The following is a 6,535-nucleotide window of genomic DNA, read 5'->3' as shown; positions in this document are numbered from 1 at the left end:
CACAAAAAGCCCAAATGCCCCTCAAACCCAGGTAAAGATCTTAATCTCCATCTTAATAAGAGAAATGCAGATTAAGGTATCATCTGTCATCTATCAGATTGGCAAAAATCCCAAAGTTTAACATATTCTGTCGGCAAGGCCATGGGGAAACTACACTCATGCTGGTGGGAGTGAGAAATGGTCACGTTCCCTATGGAGAGAACCTGTCACATTACTTGTCTTTGCAGCAGCAGTCTTATTGTCACAACCACAAGGAGCTTTCGGCCTAGGTCCAGTTGCTCATCACACAAAAATTCAATTATTGAGACAACGAGAAATGCCAAGGAAGAAAGGAATTTTTAATAAGACAGACGTCAAGTCTTGTAGGGAGAAGGGAAGATGCTGAAATCCACTTCACAGAATAAGGAAGATCATGGGCTTTTAAAGAAGGGGCCACGTGGCTTGGGGCAGGTCATCTGGTAACTGACAAGATGGGGCACATTATGGGGGTTGGGGAATCTTGCTTTCAGAATGCCTGCCCAGGGGCCTTCAGAATCTCAGCTTCTTTGTCTTGCAGAAGAGCCACCATTTCTGGGAAACAGCTCAAAAGGTCAAGTAGTTAAAGGAGAGGATTATTAAAAAACATATAGGGGTCATAGAGATTGGTTTATAGAGCCAATTACATTATTTCTTAAAATCCAGCCTACCCACACACCTGTATGCATACAAAATTACATACGAGCTTTTCATCGCAACGTTGCTTTAATGGTAAAAGTGGCAACAACCCAGCTGTAAAAAAGATGGGTTAAATACACTGGTGCATCCGTACAGGGGAGAGAGGGAGGGAGCTAGAGGGGAAGGTGAGCTGAAAGGGTTTGGGGTTTTCTTAAGTGGGAGAGATTTGTGCATGTTGAAATGCGATGGCAGAGATCCAGCCAAGAAAAAGACTGGAACTACTAGAGGGACAGTCACTGACAGCATAGTGTTCCTAGGAACCCCAGTAAGGGTAAATCCGAGCATAGTTGTGTAACAGTACTAAGGATCTGCAAAAGGCAAAATGTTTTACGAGTTATCTCTTTAAACCCCTCACCCTTTTTGAGGAATTAGAACCTGCATTCCTGCCCGAGGCCAGTGATCAGAGGGGCAGAGGAGTGTTCTGTGTTCTAGTATCTTAAGCCACAGGAGAGGGTTCGATGAAACTATCCAGAGGTCAGGAGATCATCTTCCCCGGAGATGCTATAGTTAAATGGCAGTAGCCCTGTTAGATTCGTCTGTGTGGATGTTCCCTGGTCCCCAGGTTCCCAGTGTCAGGAATGAGTACTGGTACCAAGTCCAGCCAATGACAGAGTGTCACAAACACAGCAACTTAATACAAACAGTTTATCATATAAAAGAAAGAATGAAAGTAAAGGAAGCTACACAAAGGGAAAATACGTTCCAGAGAGAGTGGAACGGGTCAGTCTCCAGGAGTGAAGAAAGATCCAGAAGGCTGAGCACTTGCTGCCCTTTATAACCCCACTAGTTTGTCCCGCCTTTCCCCTGGCAGGATTGGTTGCCATTTCCCACCTTTGGGGGTGATTGACAGGTTGGTGTTGTACGACAGATCACACAACAGGGTAGGTTATACAGCAGTTTCCCTTTCTGTGCATAGGAGATTTTTACTGTGTATGTTCCCATGAGGGAACAGTTCTAGGTGCAGTTTGGTTTCTAGCTACAGTTTAATGCCTGCTCTCCACCCTTAGCCACCTCCTTGCCGCCTGTTTACCCTCCACCAGACCTAACTGCCTGAAGCTGAAAAACCCCTTTAAAAACCCTGTATTTCTGCTTTAAGGGGGAACATGCTTCTTTAAGATGAGAGTCTGCCATCCTCATTTGCCAGCAAATTAATAAACTTCTCTTTCCTTTCTTCAAACCACTTGTCCTCATTCTTTGTTCGTCCTCAGGGACAAGTACTGACTTTCAATAACGTTTGGGGGTGGCAGAAAGAGAACTTTTTTTTGACAGGGAAAGTATGAGAGGCTGGGTGTGAATGAAGCTAAATGTGTAGTCTTTATAGCAGGAAGTTCCCTTATGACGCTTCTGTCTTTTCTGTGAAGCAGAGGACAAGGACTGTTCAAAGCTAGGGAGGTGATAGTGAGATCGAGGGTTAGAAGAACAAGGAAGGTTTGAAACAATCATTGTCACCAGTGGGAATGAGTTGACCATAGAAGATTAGTAAGATGGCTCTGCAGTGCTTGGGGCCCAGTTGAAAGCAACGATGATGAATGCACATTGGTACTAGCCTCCTGTTGTGTGGTTTTATCCAGCAACACTCAGCTGCTCAGGTATTGACATGGATATCTCATATTCCTCTTGTAGGCTTTTGCCCACATTTAATAAAACAAGACAGAAGCCACAGATTTCGGGGTACTGCAGAATGACTTACTGAATTGATGAACCACAGAAAATAGAATGGGTAGACAGGGAAATGAACACAAAAGGGGACTAATCATAGGGAATAAGAAGCGGGTCCATGGTGTGATGGTCCAGGTGAATCTGAAGTGTGGTGGGAGCGGTGGAACACTGAGATTGATGGAGATTGGTCAGAAACACATCTGAATGGAGGTGGGCAAACCTGATCACGAAAAAGATGGGACTGACTCAGGGGAAGAATAAAGTGGCATGGAAGGGACAGACCATTTTGGAAATGAAGTCATGGAATTAAGGGGTGGGAATGTTTTCAACATTTCCCAACATGGGTGTTCAGCAAGCAATGGAAAGCTCATGCAGGACAGGAACACACCTTCTGGGCTCTGCCCCATGCAATACGGAACCTGTGGCATCCCTGGAACCTCAATACCAGTGGCACCTTCTCAAGCAAAGTGGCCTTACTAATACCCCAAAACCTCCCCTACGGATATCACCCTATTAATCAGAAGGAGAAGGTGGAAAAAAAGCAATTGGAAGTTCATATTTAGAGCCATCTTTCTCAGACCTAGAATATTGCATTTTGGGGCTAACTCCTGGGAACTAAAAATCTTAAGTCTCCCAGCTGACTGAATGGACCCCCTGTTGGCCCAGGGGACCCCAGAAATACCCTAAAGCTGAGTTGCTGGCCATGAGAAGGGAGGTCAGACATGCCTCATCGTGCCCCCTTCCCTTCTTGGAGATGTTCTCTGTATTAATAACTCGTTAACAGCCTAAGGCAACACAAGACAAAGCTTAAACCACACCTGCAGGTCATCAATTTACTTAACAGATCTCTTGAGTCTGGGTATATGTTGGGGGCTTGTCTCTGACTAACAGACTTCCTTATCTTAGAACATTCCAAACCTTGAGACAAAGCTTCAATTCTTTGATCTCTAGGGATTCCTTATGAATAACAAAAGTCACTCCCATCACTCTGGAAATTCCAAGGGTTTTAGGAGCTCTGTGCCAGAAACCAGGACAAAGACCAAATATATTTTTTATTATACCACAGGTATATATCAAAGCCCTGTAACTAATAACTCATCTTTGTACCTGTAGGCAGTGCATACAGTGATTATTTTTAGCACCAGAATTGGCCAGAGCAGAAGCAGCTTGGTGAAGGTGGAGGATGGAGGAAGGAGGACCCTGTGGGGGAGGTGGTAGAAGTGATCAAGACTTGGAAACTTGGGGCCGGCGAGGTGGCTCACGCCTGTAATCCTAGCACTCTGGGAGGCCGAGGCGGGTGGATTGTTTGAGCTCAGGAGTTCGAGACCAGCCTGAGCAAGAGCGAGACCCCATCTCTACTAAAAATAGAAAGAAATTATCTGGCCAACTAAAATATATATATAGAAAAAATTAGCCGGGCATGGTGGTGCATGCCTGTAGTCCCAGCTACTCGGGAGGCTGAGGCAGGAGGATCGTTTAAGCCCAGGAGTTTGAGGTTGCTGTGAGCTAGGCTGACGCCAGGGCACTCACTCTAGCCCAGGCAACAAAGCGAGACTCTGTCTCAAAAAAAAAAAAAGACTTGGAAACTTGGAAGATGGCTGCAGGGAGACACAAGGAAAGAGACAGAACCTAATATTCTGTGAATCGTTTGTACCTAATATTATATAACAATCTTCCACTTATCTATAACAATCTTTCCATATTATCCTATATTCATTTATAGTATTTAATTTCTTGACCTTCAAGTTCTCCAAGGCCCTTGCCCATTTTTCAACCTTTCAAAAAATAACTGATGATTCTGCTCAAAACCTAAAGATAAGTTTTTTGTTTCTCGTTTTCTAATCAGAACATAATATAGCACCATGTAGAAACAGTTCTGTTTCCAGCCAATGCTGCTGTGTCTCTGTTCTGAACATTTGCCTCCAGAGCTCTTGTTGTTGATGCAAATTCAGACAGGAAGGACTGAGAAATAAAATTTGCAAGTGGTTTCTGTTGAGAGTTTCTATTATGTGTAAATATGTGAGAAGGAGTTGCATTGCCTTGGGGGTGGGTGCTGGAGGCAGGCTGTAGCAAAGCTCTGCTGTGCTTCTACACAGTCTTGCCCTGCCTCAGTTTCCTGTCTGCTTCCCTGGCCCTCTGTCCCCTGCTATGAACTGGAGACCTCGGAACGAAGCAATTCAGATTTGTCTGGCGTGTGCATATCAACTGCGGTCTCACCACCTGACGGAAACCAAATAGTTCACCCCAAAATAGACTTCTTTGACATATTTTGAGATGGCTATTCAGAGGGCCTGCAAGCAGACATGGCCCCGCACAGCTGTCTTTTGTGAGGGAGACGTGCATTTGTAGGGAAAATCTGCACTGATGCAGCCAGGCTGTCTCTGAGGCCCTCCCTTGTGCAGATCTAGGAAAGATTAACTGAGACACATTGAAAGGTCTGAAAGAAAGTTACCATCTATTCTCTCTGAGGGCTGCTACCTGTTGGGCTTCGTCTACGTACGAGACCACCTTTGCTAACCAGGCCCTCTCTGCTCTCCCTCCCATAACCTGTTTTATCACCATAACCTGGTTTTGGCCTTGCGCTGAGCCCCCATTCTTTCTGTCGCCTCAAGATGGTATAAAAGCATCAATCATCTGACCATTTCTTTACATTCTTATATTTTGTAAGACTCCCATACACATTAATTAATTTGCTTTTTCCCCTATTCATCCATCTTTCCTGAGTTGATTTTTAGTGAACCTTTGCTTTCCAAGACTACTAAAACAAGATGCTAACACTAGCTGATCAGGAACCTGGCCACATAAAAACCAGACCTATCCGGATTCAACCACCTGAAGCCAAAAGGAACCCCTACACTCACTTTACCCAGCCTTGTCCCTTATTATAAGCGCATTTTAATGCTAAAAATCATGGCTGGGGTGGAGATTTAACATGCTAATGAGACATGCAATGCAGGAAGAAGATGCGATAGAACTATGCAGGCGCAAGACAATCACCACCTCTACATGCTTACACATGACCCTTTTCTGCCCAAGCCTCTTTAAAACTCTCCGTGAACTCCCCTCAGGGAGGCAGCCTGAGGGTTTTTCCTCTGTGCTGCCTCCCTTGTGTTCGAACACAAGCCCCAACAGAGCCCTGTCTAGGACTGCTGTATGGCCTCTTGTTATTGAATAATTTCTATTACGTGGAGAGCTCAAGGTAACAGAACCATGGTAAGTTATTCTAGATATCCATCACCATTTGACATTGTCATTGAAAATGTCAGTAAGACTAAGGATACTTTTATTTAGCAACATTTATGTAGCTTATCAATACTTACATAGCTCTGCACTTTGTGCCAGCCTCTATGCTAAGTGATTTATAAATATTAACTGATGCAATCCTCTTATCAACCTTATGAGATGTCCCCAATTACGGAGGGGGAAGCTGAAGGAACTTGACCAAGGTCACAGTGCATTATTAAATGTCAGGGTCAAGATTTGAACTCAGTAGTCTTGCTATAGAATCTGTGCTCTTAACCACTATGCTAAGACACCTAGAGAGTGAGAGAAATTCTGCGTGATGGTGGCGGCGGGCTTAGCAGGTTTAGCCCTAAACGTGCAGACGTTCCCTGGGGTAAAGTATTCATTCAACATTACTGAATGCTTGCAATGTACACCTCGGGCATTGTGGTAGGTGCAAGGACTGCGGAGATAAAAGACACATTTCATGCCCTTGAGGAGTTTCTCAGATGGTTGTTGAGACGAACAGGGAACACCTGTATGATATTGTAAACTATATATTTGGTCTTTGATCCTATTTCCTGGCAAACAATTCTTAAAATCTTTACAATCATCTTTAGAATCTCCAAAGTGATGTCTTTTCTATGCTAGTGACTGACTGGTGGCTGGCAGCCCCTAGGTAGCTCCAGGATGGGGCTTGTCACCAGAAAGACCAAGGCAGGATTAGAGGGTTGGGATGTTCAGCCCCTCACCCCAACCTCCAGGGAGAGGAAGGGGCTGAAGTTTAAGCCGATCACCAATGGCCAATGTTTTTTAATCAATCATACCTAATAATGAAGCCTCCATAAAATCCCAACAAGTACAGGGTTTGGGGAGCTTTTGGATAGCTGAACACAAGGAGGTTCCTGGAGGGTGGCATGTCCAGGGAGGGCATGGAAGC

This window comes from Eulemur rufifrons, chromosome 18 (genome assembly GCF_041146395.1).
Source record: "Eulemur rufifrons isolate Redbay chromosome 18, OSU_ERuf_1, whole genome shotgun sequence".
Classification (NCBI taxonomy): domain Eukaryota; kingdom Metazoa; phylum Chordata; class Mammalia; order Primates; family Lemuridae; genus Eulemur; species Eulemur rufifrons.
Note: the sequence above shows the minus strand (reverse complement) of the source record.